The sequence below is a fragment of the Bubalus kerabau genome, chromosome 13, assembly GCF_029407905.1.
Source record: "Bubalus kerabau isolate K-KA32 ecotype Philippines breed swamp buffalo chromosome 13, PCC_UOA_SB_1v2, whole genome shotgun sequence".
Classification (NCBI taxonomy): Eukaryota; Metazoa; Chordata; class Mammalia; order Artiodactyla; family Bovidae; genus Bubalus; species Bubalus kerabau.
Window position 1 is genome coordinate 46,759,296 of NC_073636.1, and position 14,460 is coordinate 46,773,755.

At 44.2% G+C, this 14,460-nt stretch overlaps 1 protein-coding gene across 1 annotated transcript in view; it reads left to right on the top strand.

Annotated features, from left to right (window-relative positions):
* Positions 1-5,905: 5,905 nt before the first annotated feature.
* The window catches only part of LARP4B (La ribonucleoprotein 4B), a 90,361-nt gene continuing 81,806 nt past the window's right edge, over positions 5,906-14,460 (top strand). The window contains exon 1 of the mRNA XM_055544180.1: positions 5,906-6,269. The gene's annotated coding sequence lies outside the window, so the exon portion shown is untranslated. The remainder of the gene's footprint in view (positions 6,270-14,460) is intronic.

A 14,460-nucleotide genomic window follows, 5' to 3' on the forward strand; every position in this document is an offset into this window, starting at 1 on the left:
CATGAGGAATTTAAAAACATATTCAAAAGTAGGGAGAAGAGTTTCATGAGCCCCCATGTATCCATCACCAGCTTTCAACAATTTTCAACACACTAGTTTGTCCCATTATTTCTCATGTATTCCTGCTGACCACCTTCCTTTACTTCCCTGGTGGATCAGACGTTAAAGCGTCTGTCTACAATGTGGGAGACCCGGGTTCGATCTCTGGGTTGGGCAGATCCCCTGGAGAAGGAAATGGCAACCCACTCCAGTACTATTGCCTCGAAAATCCCATGGACAGAGGAGCCTGGTAAGCTACAGTCCATGGGGTCGCAAAGAGTCGGACACGACTGAGCGACTTCACTTCACTTTTCACCTTCCTTTAGATGGTTTGGAATCAAATGCTAGATATACATAATACAGTATCATTCATAAATACTTCAGTGTATATCTCTAAGGGCTTCCCTGGTGGCTCAGATGGTAAAGATCTGCCTGCAATTCAGGAGACCCAGATTTGGGTGGGGAAGATCCCCTGGAGAAGGGAATGGCTACCCACTCCAGTATTCTTGCCTAGAGAATTCCCTGGACAGACCCTGGAGGGCTACAGTCCATAGGATTGCAAAGAGTCAGACATGACTGAGCACTAAAGAACAACAAATATATCTCTAAAGGAAAACTCTCTGCTTGACGAGGCTTATATCTATAGGCGAGTTACAAACACTTACATATCCCACATCTAGTTCACTAATTAAGGTTCTGCTGTATTCTCTTTCTGTGTAAGTGTGTATGTGTGTATTCCACTGAACTATTTGAGAGAAACTTGCAGATGTCTTGATCCCTCTCCTCTAAATACATCAGTTTATATCTTCTAAGATCAAAGATATCTTCTTACTGAACCACAAAACAATTTACAAATAAATCCAATTGGGAAAATAGAACCTTGATTGTAAGATCAGAAGATTCCATATAGAGATTCTAATTATGATCTCTATAGTAAATTTTATTCTGATCAAGGATCTAGTCCTGGATCATACATTACATTTAGTTGCCATATCTCCTTAGTCTCCTTAAATTTTGAAAAGTTCCTCAACCTTTTGCTGCCTTTTATGGCTGCACCGTGAGGCTTGTGGGATCTTAGTTCCTGGATCAGGGGTTGAACCCTAGCTGTCTGCCGCAAAAGTACAGAGTCCTAACCAGGGACTGCCAGGGAAGTCCTCAGCCTTCATATTTTTGAAGACTGACAGTTTTGTAGAATGTCCTCAGTTTGAGTTTGTGATTATTCATCATGGTTAGTTTGTGGCTTGACTGGAACACGACATTACCGATACCACGTGACGTCAGCAGGGCACCATTACAGGAGATGCCAACTTTCACCCCTCAGTTAAGATGGGGTCCATCATATTTATCCACTGTTCAGTTCAGTTCAGTCAGTCAGTCGTGTCCGACTCTTTGAGACCCCATGAACCGCAGCATGCCAGGCCTCCCTGTCGATCACCAACTCCCGGAGTTTACCCAAACTCATGTCCTTTGAGTCGGTGATGCCATTCAGCCATCTCATCCTCTGTCGTCCCAATCTCCTCCTGCCCCCAATCCCTCCCAGCATCAGAGTCTTTTCAGATGAGTCAGCCCTTTGCATCAGATGACCAAAGTATTGGAGTTTCAGCTTTAACATCAGTCCTTCCAATGAACACCCAGGACTGTTGGATCTCCTTGCAGTCCAAGGGACTCTCAAGAGCCTTCTCCAACACCACAGTTCAAAAGCATCAATTCTTCGTTGCTCAACTTTCTTTATAGTCCAAGTCTCACATCCATACATGACTACTGGAAAAACCATAGCCTTGACTAGACGGACCTCTGTTGGCAAAGTAATGTCTCTGTTTTTTAATATGCTGTCTAGGTTGGTCATAACTTTCCATCCAAAGAGTAAGCATCTTTTAATTTCATGGCTGCAATCACCATCTGCAGTGATTTGGGAGCCCCTCAAAAAATAGTCATTCACTGTTTCCACTGTTTTCCCATCTATTTGTCATGAAGTGATGGGACCAGATGCCATTATCTTAGTTTTCCGAATGTTGAGCTTTAAGCCAACTTTTTCACTCTCCTCTTTCACTTTCATCAAGAGGCTCTTTAGTTCTTCACTTTCTGCCATAAGGGTGGTGTCATCTGCATATCCGAGGTTATTGATATTTCTCCCGGCAATCTTGATTCCAGTTAGTGCTTCATCCAGCTCTGTGTTTCTCATGATGTACTCTGCATAGAAGTTAAATAAGCAGGGTGACAATATACAACCTTGACGTACTCCTTTTCCTATTTGGAATCTGTTGTTCCATGTCCAGTTCTAACTGTTGCTTCCTGACCTGCATACAGGTTTCTCAAGAGGCAGGTCAGGTGGTCTGGTATTCCCATCTCTTTCAGAATTTTCCACAGTTTATTGTGATCCACACAGTCAAAGGCTTTGGCATAGTCCATAAAGCAGAAATAGATGTTTTTCTGGAACTCTCTTGCTTTTTCCATGATCCAGCGGATGTTAGCAGTTTGATCTCTGGTTCCTCTGCCTTTTCTAAAACTAGCTTGTACATCTGGAAGTTCATGGTTCACATATTGCTGAAGCCCGGCTTGGAGAATTTTGAGCATTACTTCACTAGTGTGTGAGAAGAGTGCAACTGTGGAGTAGTTTGCGCATTCTTTGGCATTGCCTTTCTTTGGGATTGGAATGAAAACTGACCTTTTCCAGTCCTGTGGCCACTGCTGAGTTTTCCAAATTTGCTGACACATTGAGTGCAGCACCTTCAAAGCATCATCTTTTAGGATTTGAAATAGCTCAACTGGGATTCCATCACCTCCACTAGCTTTGTTCTTAGTGATGCTTCCTAAGGCCTACTTGACTTCACATTCCAGGATGTCTGGCTCTAGGTGAGTGATAACACCATCATGTTTAACTGGAAAAATACCTTTTCCCCCTTTGAAATCATTAACTTATAAGCAACTAAAAAGCCGTGAAATGGCATACACAACTTTTTACTCAACAACTTTTACTCACTGATTTTTAGCATTCACTGATGACTCTTGCCAGAATAAATGCTACCATAGTTGCAACATGGTAATTTAAAAAATAATTCCTTCTCCATTCATTAATCAGTCTTCTACTGTAAGGAACACCTTTCCCTTTTTCTTCCACATCTCTATTACTTTTTTTACTTACTTATTTATTTCTATTTAATAAGAACTCATGCAATCTTTTATTTCCCAATGCATTCTAATGTGTTACTGTCATATTCAGTTTGATAGTTCCATCTAATTTGACTAAGTTAGTTCCTTATTGCATTTCTACTTCAATGATTTTTTGGGGCCAGAGATTCTCTGTGAACTTAAAACCTTTTACAAGCCCTCTTTTGCCTCCTAATAAAAATCTTGACTCACTACCAAATTCAAACATCCTAAGCGTTTAGAAGACCCTTGGGGTTCTTACCATGCTTACCCCTCCAGACTCCCATGCCTTCCACCCACCTTACCAGATTGGTTTCATGCTTTGTCATGTTCAACTATGTCCTCCCTCCCTGCTGGAAGGTGTGTTGACAGCCCCTCCACTGCGGTCTCTTTGGCCTTGGTCTACTTATCTCTTTATTTGATTCCTTCCCAAGCTGGCTGCAGACCTTCCTGTGTGCTTGCTACCTGGGCAATCTGTGTACATACCATGGTAATCCTTACTCCTCTTTATCCCTTGCTATTTGTTCATCTGTTTTATGGTTGGTGCTGCCCTGGGGCATCTCCCCAGCACTTGGCACAGACCTTGAATAGAGCAGGGACGTGGTGAGGGCTACCAGGGCCCAGAAGGGAAATCAATTTTCTGAATGGAAAATATACAAATGGTTGACACTTGTGTAACTTGAAAAATAAGCCAGACTTTACCAGAAGTGGAAGCAGAAGGACACCAAAAGACCAACGTGCTCAGGAATGAAGACACTCCACTTAAAACTTCGTGAACTGCAAACACTCTGGAACTAGTGCTCCTCGCTTTGTTCTGTTCCCTAACAGGACTTAGCACACTCGGGTGACTGCCCACTGATTGGTCTTTTAGTAAATGGTAGGGTCATAGAGTGTAAAGCCTGTGTGTCATTCACATTCACACCCAGAGACTACCCCAAGGCCTTCAAAAATGCCTGTTAAAGAGAATGTGATTTGAAGGTTACGGTATCTAATCCTAGGGCAAGAAAAAAAAAAGAGGGGGGGGCGGACTGCGAGCTAGCTTGTGAAGGGTCTGCTAGCCCATGAAAGATAATTTGGACTTCACCCTCTGGGGCAACCAAGAAGTCTCAACTCAGAGGGGGATGGTTTTAAAGGAAAAGTAAGCTGGCATGGTGAATGGTGGGTAAGGAGATCAGCTGTGAGGCTACTAAAACTAACTGGGAGAGAAGTAACAGCAGGCAAAACCACCAAAAGCGGGAAAAGGAAACAGCTTTTGGATAGAATAGGTAGAACTTGTAACTGTTTTAGATGAGAAGTGGTTTTTTAAAAAATTGATCTTATCTTTCTAAGTAGAAATGCCATAAAAATTCACTGTGGTATATTTAACCTCACACCCTAAGGTGAAAATGGGTGCTTCTTTTGAAGTACAGGTTAAGATAATCACACAAGAAAAAAAAAAGCCAGTTTTGATTGTTTGGGAGCACACAACATTAATGGAAAGTAAGAGACGTCATTTTAATATAAAGCATTCTCCTATCCTTTAATCTCTTTTGTACGGGAATTTATCGGTGCATCAAAATTTCTGCCAGACGCAGACACAGGCAGACAAAATGGAGATCTAACTTGCCAACTTCGGAGGGTTCCCGGGTTTTCAAAGGAAGACCACATCACCGCGCCTAGGGATGACTTCCTGGGCCCCAGTCTGTGAGGTCCCATGTAGAGGTTCCTCAGAAGGGCTCCGCAACGTAGGCAACAGGTTCTCTTGGAAAGTGAACTCCAAAGGTGACTTTCTCCTCCTGAAATATGTATTGACACATGCTTTGAATCTTAGAGGAACTCTGTCTTACATGATTATCTTAGGAAGATTGCCACGAGTAGCACTAGTGAAATGGCAAGTTTCTCAGAGAAGGGGTGTGACAACGTATCCCAAAGCAGAAAGTCAGCGCCCAGCACCGGTATCGATAAGTGATCTTCCCAGTCCTGACGTCGAAGTCCGAGGCGCGCCTTGGGGGTGTCTGGGCCCTCAAAAGGCAAAGCTAAGAGGCGCTGGTGCACGGGTGAGGCTGGTCGGGGGACCCTGAGCAGGCTTCAGGCCACAAGCATGTCTGCACAAAGCACGGCCAGGCTCAGCAGGCACGCCGGCAATCAGGCTTAAAACCGGTGAACACACTTCACTTTGTTTCCCCTCCCCTCAGAATGGGTCGGGTAGGTGGCACCAGCTCGGGTTTGGGAAGACGTCCCCAGTCTTCGGCATTTTCTCTGAAAGCGCGGAGAACGTAGCCGGCTGACTGGCAGTGGGCGCCGCCTTCCCCTTCTCCAGAGTGCGCTTTGGGGTCTTTCCTGACCCAACCACCGGACAGCCATACAGTCTCGGGGCGGAGTCTGATCTCGGGGAGAGGGTGAGGAGCCGGGGTCCGGGGCCGAGGGGGACTTGGGTCGCGGCCCTCTGCTGACGGGGGCGGGGGCGGGGGCCGGCTCAGGGCCCTAGGGTGACTGGCGTCGGCAGTCAGGGTCTCTGAGTGAAAGGGGCGGAGTCAGGGACCCCAGCTGACGCGCCTCCTTCAGCTTGAGGCCGGGGGCTGAGCAGACAGCGTGCGCGGGCTGGGGCGGGGGCTACGTGCGTGGGGCGGGCCTGCGTGCGCGCCCCCACCAATCACAGGAGCCACCGGCAGGGGCACGCGCGCCTAGAGGCCTAGAAGAGGAGGCGGACCCGGCCCCGCGCTAGGCCAATCGAGACGCCGTGTCGACATGACGTAAGGGCGCCGAGCGCCTGTCGGCGGACCAAGTCGGGAGTAGCGGGCGCGCGAGCGCGAGGGGAGGGACTTCCGGCGGGTCCCGGAAGCGGGAGCTGTGTGTTCTCATGCGAACGGGAAGGAGCGTTGGGGCGCTGGAGTCGCGAGGTTGAGACCTTTTCGGCCTGAAACGGGAAGGAGCCGCTGCTGTCCCGCCGTCAGCCCGCGCCGCTCCGACCCCCGCCGCTCGTCCGGGCCGGCCGCGCCCCTGCTCCCGCCCCTCCCTCACAGCCCGTCCGCGTGTGGCGCGGTCGCCGGGCACCGGGGCTGCGGCGGTCGGCGGCCGGGCGGCGGCGGCGGCGGCGCTGACAGGTGAGCGCGGCGGCGGGCGGGCCGCTCTTCCCCGCTCACGCCCCCGCCGCGCCGCGCCCGGCCGCCGCCTCGGACCCGCGCCGCGCCCGCCTGTCACGGGCCGCCATCTTCCCGGAGGACGCGGCCGGGCAGGGCCGGGCTGGCGCAGCCGGGCCGGGGCGCGGGCCGAGGGCCCTGGGTGCGCGCCGGGGCCGGGTCGGGGCGGCGAGCAGGGCTGGGTCCGGGCAGGGCCGTGCTGAGGTCTTAGGAGCCGGGGCAGGGTCCGGGCAGCGCAGCCGTCCAGCCCGCACTGCGGCGGCCTCGCCCTGCCCTCCGCCCGGGCCCGGGATCGCGGCCGGCCGGGCGGGGAGGGCCCGGGTCCCTCGGACCAGGAAGTGGAATCCTGTTGCTTTGGGTGTGCTTAGGACGCGCCCACTCTCCTCTGAGAGGCTTGAGCACACGCACACTCTGGAAGAAATGGGAAAAAAATTCTAAAGATGCCCTGTGCTCGAGGAAGGGGCAGGTCGGGAGTCTCTCACCACCTGCTTCTCAGTCGTGTCCAATCAGAACGTAAAACTTAAGACTTGTTCAGACTTCACTGTAATTTTGTATTTCAACTTTCCGTGCAGGTCATCTTGTTTCCCCCCTCATTTGTACGTAAAATGGTCTTTAATTTAGGCTGAGTTGAAACTTGAGAAGATTTTCTGTAGAGTAGCTATCTGTGCGTTCGAGACCCTCTGCTTGGCTGCGCTGTAACTTGCCCTAAATGTTAAGTGGAAGCTTGAAGTTTTGGAGAACTGAAGGAACGCGAAGATTTCCCTGAACTGTGCAGGGAAATGAGATATTTATCTGGTCTCTTATTTTGTGTTAAGTATATAAAATGCTTTTGAGATAGGTTCTGAGTTGTAGTTTGCAAAGACCACAGTGGGAGAGAGTGATGTTCATTTCTGTAGAGGTCAGTATGCGCAGTGTGCAATTTGCATACTTTCCCACCTACCTGGCTCCTTATAATTTACCGTCGGGGTAGTTTACAGAAATTGAAATGGTTGTGGCTTGTCAGTTTTTCTCTGTATTTAATATTCTGCAAGGCAATTTTGTAATCAGGCTGTATGAAACCGCTTGATAGAACTTTGCTCGAGTTGCTACGGTGAAATACTTTCTCAAAGGCATCAGATTAGCAAGTTTATTTTTCAACCATACATTTGATTTGTGTACTTAGCTTCGAAACTTACATTTAGAAATTAATTTCATCCTGTATTTTGAAAAGTTGATATGAGTTTACTTTTTAAGGTGAAAAAATGGGCGTGTGAAGAGAGGTAGACATGGTTTCTTATTGATTAGAAATTACTCTCTGGATGCTTCTCTTTCTTATCTGAAAGAGGGATAGTAATAACAACAGCTTCACAGGGCTATTTGCAACATGTTGATGTTGGTTGTTTTTAATATTTTGTTGTATTGTTAAGTTCTTAATTAGAATTTGGAAATGGTGTTTACCTTATTACTGTTGTCAATATTCTGGTGGCTGTCAATTTTAATTTATTAACAGAATTTTTTGTTTTTTTAGTTTATCACATGCATTTGGGCAGAGAAAGTAAGTTCTGAGGACAGGATGTTTATTTGGAGAAAGGAGTTTTACTATATTTGAGTAATAGGGAGAATGGATAATTTGAGTACAGAAATTTCTTGGCATTCATTTTTATGTGTGTTGTTGAAGAATAGCTGGAATTAAATGGCAGCACCTTTAGGGAAAATTTTGATTTTATTTAATGTTCCTAGGGATTGTACTTCTAAAAAATTGAGATTTGGAGAATTTATTCATACTAATACGGTTTTCACAGATAAGCACAAATTTTCATAAATGCATGTTTAAAATCTGTGGAAAGAAGTGTTTACACTTGTTTTTAATGAAGCAGCCTTCATATATCATAAAGTAATTCTACAGTACATACTGAAGTGCAAGATGGGAACATCATGTTTTTAATGGTAATAACGATAATGCCTTAAAGTAGCCCCACTACTCTACATAGATTTCAACAGTCTTACAGGTTTTTACAGTGATAGAGCTGCAGTTGATGTTATCCACCAAGAAGTGGCTGACAAACTCCTTTCACCATTATTTGAGTGTCCTGCTGGAGTTAATATTTCCTGTAGTGAAAACGAGGATTATAATCTAGGTTTTCTAATTTAAGTAACTTGTGTTATCTTTATGATGGTTCCTTGAGGTTGCAAAACTATATATATATTTAAATCTCATTTGCTTTCATCCTAATGGGTAAGGCACAAGTTTCAAATTGGGTTTCATGCTTGTACTCTGTTGCAGAGTTCTCTCATATTTAAGGATTTTTTTTCGGATTGGTAAATGCAAGAAAATTACATATATTGTGATTCCTCCTATGAGACCATTGATTCAACTTTTCTAATGAAGAGAAGAAAATAAGCAGTAAATTTGTATTTATTAAAAGTACATTGTTAAATAGACATTGCTGCAGGGTTGGGTCACTTATGCTGTTCTTGTAAAACTTTATTCCTGTAAAGAGTTCTCCTTTTTCTGTAAGAGCTAATTTTAGAGCACAGTAAAGGAGGCACAGCCTTCTGAGAGGGTTACACTCACCAGACCAGATTTTAATTTAGTTCAGTTTGAACTTTTTGCTCCTAATTGTTGCACTTGTGCTATGTTTGAAGCTGCTCTACTCCTGAAGTTATCTTGATTACAAAATGAATTTTTTTTATTAGAATGTGGAATTGTAAGGTAGATAACCATTAGGTTCTCCTACTAAAAGGGGGAGAATAATTCCAACATGGAAATGAATTTTTCTTCATGTTCTAACACTTTTATTTTTCCCATGTGTAAATGTCTTCCTTATGATCAGGCAAAATGATTGACTCAGCTTGTTTCTCCTTCCTTCTCACTCTCCTCACCCACAGAGCCCTGTACCTTTTGTCACTTCATTGCCTTTATAAACTCTTTGGCCATATTTTCTAGTGAGGCTGTCGTGACACCTTTGTACTCAGGAAGGGTTGCAGGTGAGTGGTGCCTGTTATGCCTTCTGTCATGGTCTGGTTTCCTCTTCAGTGTCAGCCCTGCTTCCCTGCTGAAGCAAGACCTGGGCCACAAAGTGCATTCTGTAACATGGAGAGCACTTCCTACTTAACTTAAATTCAGTCAAGTCTTCACTGAAAATGTTCTTTATGAAATATGACATGCAAAAGTTTTGGCTCAAAAACTGGTAAATTAGGGTGGTATTTATTCGTGGGATAAAAATGCTCGTTTTTATTTGCACACACCATTTTTGTCACGCCGTAGCTAGAGATTGCTTTAAAGGCATATCCTGAAGCTTTAAAGGCCTTTTTGAAAACTCCTCAGTGACTGTCCCCCACCTAACTAAGATGTACCCGGGGCCTTGCCACCTCTGCTTTCTCCTTGCCGGCTGGACCACCCTTTGTTGGCCTGTGCTGACCACAGCCTTTCCCCCAAACCTTGGTGTTGTCTTTGCTGTCTGTAGTTTCTTTGCCTGACATTGAAGGCCTTTTTTTTTTTTTTTAACTTCGCTCCTTAACCCATCTTTATAAAGGTATTTCAGGAATCTTTGCCTTAATTTTTAAGGTTGTGCTGAGCACTTTTGTGTTTCCGTAGCACTGCAAGGCATTGCACTCATTAATTAACATAAACTTCTTGTGGGCGAGATCCTTTTATGTCCCTAACCTCTGCCCAGCCCAGGACCACATACACTACAGATGTTGTAAACTTTATTTTTCTGGAGGGATAAAACACTTCCTACTTCAGTTTTAGAATTTTTTGCATGCTTTCATGAACAAACAGGAAAATCTTTACTTGAAAAGAATTCAATAGAAAATGCATAAAACATCATACTTAACAAAATGTTAACAGACTTGATAGCTATATGCAACGCATACAGTGTTGTAGGTGGAATGATTTAACTAGGTGATCTCTTGAGAATATTCTTTCTCAGTCTTTAAAAATGTGCACCTTTTGAGAATAAATTTCATTCTTTATTTTGCTTTAAATTAAATTATATCAGCCAAAAACAAAGCAGTTACGATAATGAAAATGTATTTTTAAACCTGAGTGGATTTTTCCATTTTTTATTCTCTATTGAGAATCATTGCTCCAGGACCTGATGCAAAGCAGGACTGCTGAGAGGAAGCGCTTCATTCATTCCTTCTTTGATCAACCAGACATTAGCAGTACAAAGATGAATGATACCGGAGCTTTTCTCTAAGGCTTGTGGTCTAGAAGGAAGTAATACTGTGAATTGTTTTACTTGAAGTGAAATAGACCTGCATTTGGACTCTTGAAGCTTTTGTACGTGAATCTTGTTGAGGACTCTGCACCGCACATTCCCTCGAGCAGCCCCATCAGGACAGTCATGTCACTTGCATGGAGGGTGGTAGACACCCCTCATCCCCCTTTCCTGCTTTATTTTTGTTTGTATAACTTAGTACCTCGTTATAATATGCCTTGTAATTTCTGTATCCCATGTACCTTCTGTCTTGTACTTGAATGTAAATTCTGCAGTCGAAGGTTTGTGTCTCTTCTGTTCATTGCTGTGAACCCAGACCTTAGAACATGGTGTCCACTAAATAATTGATGAGTAAATACCACGGTTGTACTGGTGAACAAAAAGGGATAAGCAGTCCTCACTGTGAGGCAGAGAGACAGTCAGTTATGTTGTGCCAGGAGGTCATCATGTAGCCTTGCACGATGAAGGCGGGGAGGGGCCTTCCGGGCAGAGCATAAGGGTGCAGAGGCTGAGCTCAGAACTCCTTTGGAGAGGCTTCCCCCCCCCCCCCCCCCCCCCCGGGGAGGTGAGTGAGGCAGCAGGGGGTCCTGGGTGTCTGGAGCTCCTGGTGAGGGTGAGAACTGTGCTCTCTCTCGTAAGAACAGTGGGGCGCAGTCAGGGGGCTTTAAACTGGAGAATTGTGTGACCAGGATTGCCTCTTTTAAGTGGTCCTTCTGCTTTACTGAGAGTTGTGTCCACAGGGAGGGATGGCTGCACATAGACTGGTATTACTCGACCCCAGGGTGGCAAGCCCTCTTGCTTTCACTTGGTTTATCACGGTGGAACAGTCCAAGCCCTGGTCTAAATGAAGGATATGTTGCTTAGAATCCCTTTCACTTGTAATGAAGGATAAGTTGTTTAGAATCCCTTTCACTTGTATTGCAGATAATCGCACGTGTGTAAAAGATACTTTAAGAATATGCCTTAAGTCTGCTAGCATTTCTTGTTTAAAATATATTTGTTATTTTAGATTTATTAAGGCAGACTAATTAACAGATTCCTTTTTTAGAAACATCTCTGAAAAACGAGGACATTTTGTTTTCAGATTTCAAAAAGCTTTGTTTTATTGTCAGGCTGGAAAATGCAGTGATTAAAAGCATAGTGACCAATTGGATATAGATTTACAAGTTGCTTCAGTGGTGGTTATTTCTTTCTTAGTATATTAAACATTCCCTTTTCAAATATTTTTTTAAATGATCAAGTCCTTTAAAACCTCTAAGTACTTTATACTTTCTGAACATTTTTATTTGTTGATTACATATGTCTCTGTATTTTGTTGTTGAGATTTTTACCATCTGTATAATGTCTTGCGGTGTACAGTTGACCCTTGGACAACACAGGGATTGGGGCACCAGTCCTCTGTGCATTTGAAAATTGGAGTAGAACTTTCCGGTTGGTTCTCTGTATCTGTGGTTCCACTCCTGTGGACTCAGCCAATCTTGGGTCATGCAGTACTGTAGTGTACATTTATTGAAAAAAAAAATTCATGTAAAAGTGGATCTGAATAGTTCAAGCCTGTGTTATTAAGGGTCACTTTTGTGTATGTGTGTGTTTGTGTGTGTGTATGTTATAAACAGTGCAGGTAGCATGTACTGTAATCCATTGCAGGCTAGCTTCTCACAGCTCCCGTGGTCAGGGAGTGCCAGCAAGCTTTAAAAGCAGACTTGAAGTCCTTGTGAAGAGAGTTGCCTTTTAAACATCTGGACAAGGCAAAAGCATTTTGTCTTTGCTTGTACTTTTTAGAAGGTGAAAAGATTTAAGCAGCTGATTGTCATTTAGTGCAGAAGCTCAGTGTGGAAACCCTTTGGGGTAAACTTTCCCTGGTACTATTGTAAGGTCCTTATTTCATTTGAGTTCATATCTGTATCTCCAGCGATACTTCCTGTCAGACTAGAATGCTATTTCCAGTTTCCCTTCGTAGGTCACTTGGAGTACCGACCGTTGCACAAATGAGTAACTATGAATCAGCAGTATTTGCTTCTTCACACCTTAAATATCTAGGGAGGGGAAGGGCAGTCAGTGAAGACAGAAAGATGCAGTGAGTGAAGCAGCTCCTAGTACTTGCTCCCTGTGCGTGTGGCCCTTAGTTTTTCATAGCTCTTCCCATTTCTTTGTATACGTTGATGAGTTTTCCTGCATTCTGCTGGAATCATTATCTTTCAGGGCTCAGTGCAGGAGAGTTAACCTAATCATGAAAGGACCAGGAGTAGAAATAGGATTGTCAAATAAAACTACAGAAGCATTCAGGCACACAGAATTTGAAAGCCTGTGACTTGGAGAAACTTCAGTTAAGAGCGAAATGTTTCCCTGCAAAAGAGTGCGTTGGGATACTAAATGACATAACTTTTATTTTTATTTTTTTAGATTTATTTTTAATGGAGTATGGTTGCTTTACAGGGCTTCCTTTGTGGCTCAGCTGGTAAAGAATCTGCCTACAATGCGAGAGACCTGGGTTTGATCCCTGATTGGGAAGATCCCCTGGAGAAGGGAAAGGGTACCCACTCCAGTGTTCTGGACTGGAGAATTCCATGGACTCTGCAGTGTTGTACAGTCCATGGACAATGGACTATGCAGTGTTGTATAGTTGTCCAATGTCCAACTGTACCATGTTGTGCTAGTTTCTACTGTATAGTCGAATGAGTCAGCCATATGTATACAGATATCCCCTCCCTTTTGAACTTCCTTACCCTGAATGACCATAACATTTGGTATTTTCTGTCATGGACACTCTTAGCATACTGTTCCTTTGATGTTTAGAATGTCAAGAGTATTGTTTTTATTGTGGAAGTTTTTAATCTTTTAACCTAAAGTGTTTCATGAAATCACAAGATTATAGGTCAAGATAAAAACGCTATAGGTCAGGTGTTTTCCCAAAGTCACTGCTGCTGCTGCTAAGTCGCTTCAGTCATGTCCGACTCTGTGCGACTCCATAGATAGCAGCCCACCAGGCACCGCCGTCCCTGGGATTCTCCAGGCAAGAACACTGGAGTGGGTTGCCATTTCCTTCTCTAGTGCATGAAAGTGAAAAGTGAAAGTGGAGTCGCTCAGTCGTGTCCTGTATGGCCACAAATAACATTATAGTGATGCCCCTTTGTCTGTGGGGAACACTTTGAAAGACTCCTGGTGGATACCTAAAGCTGTGAGTAATGCCATAACCCATATATATACTATTTTTTCCTATAAGTACATACCTAGGGTAAAGTTTAATTTACAGATGAGGCACAGTAAGAGATTAACAACAATTAATAAAAATATGACAATTATAACCATATACCAAAATAAAAATTATGTGAGTGTGATCTCAAAATGCTTTATACAAATTTAATACCTTTTCCATCTTTGCTAGTCATTTTTCAAGCACAGTGGCTATAACTTTTGCACTTTGAGGTGCAACAGAAAAACTAGCACAAATTTCTTTTTCTTTCACAGTTTCACAGTGTTCATACTGTAGATACTAACCTCAGCATACAATTTTATTTCCTTTACTAAGTCAGAAACTTTTACCTTTTCACTTACAGAAAGCACTTTACAGCTTCTGTTTGGCATATCTCACTTGCCAGCATCATGACTCTTGCGCTTTGGTTGTTGTTCAGTTGCTTAGTTGTATCTGACTCTTTGTGACCCCATGGATTGCATGCCAGGCTTTCCTGTCCATCATTTCTCACAAGCTGTTCAAACTCATGTCCATTGAGTCAATGATGCCATGCAGCCATTGCCCTTTGGGGCAGTTATTAAATAAGAGTCCTTTGAACTCCAGCGCTGTCACACTGTGATAGTTGATGTGATGACCAGCTGGCAAAAGAGTGACTAACAGGCGGGGTACGCTGCACACAGGTGTGAGTCACGTCCGGGCGAGTCAGTGCAAGATCAGGTACCGTGCAAGATCAGGTCCCGCTCTGCAGACGTGCACC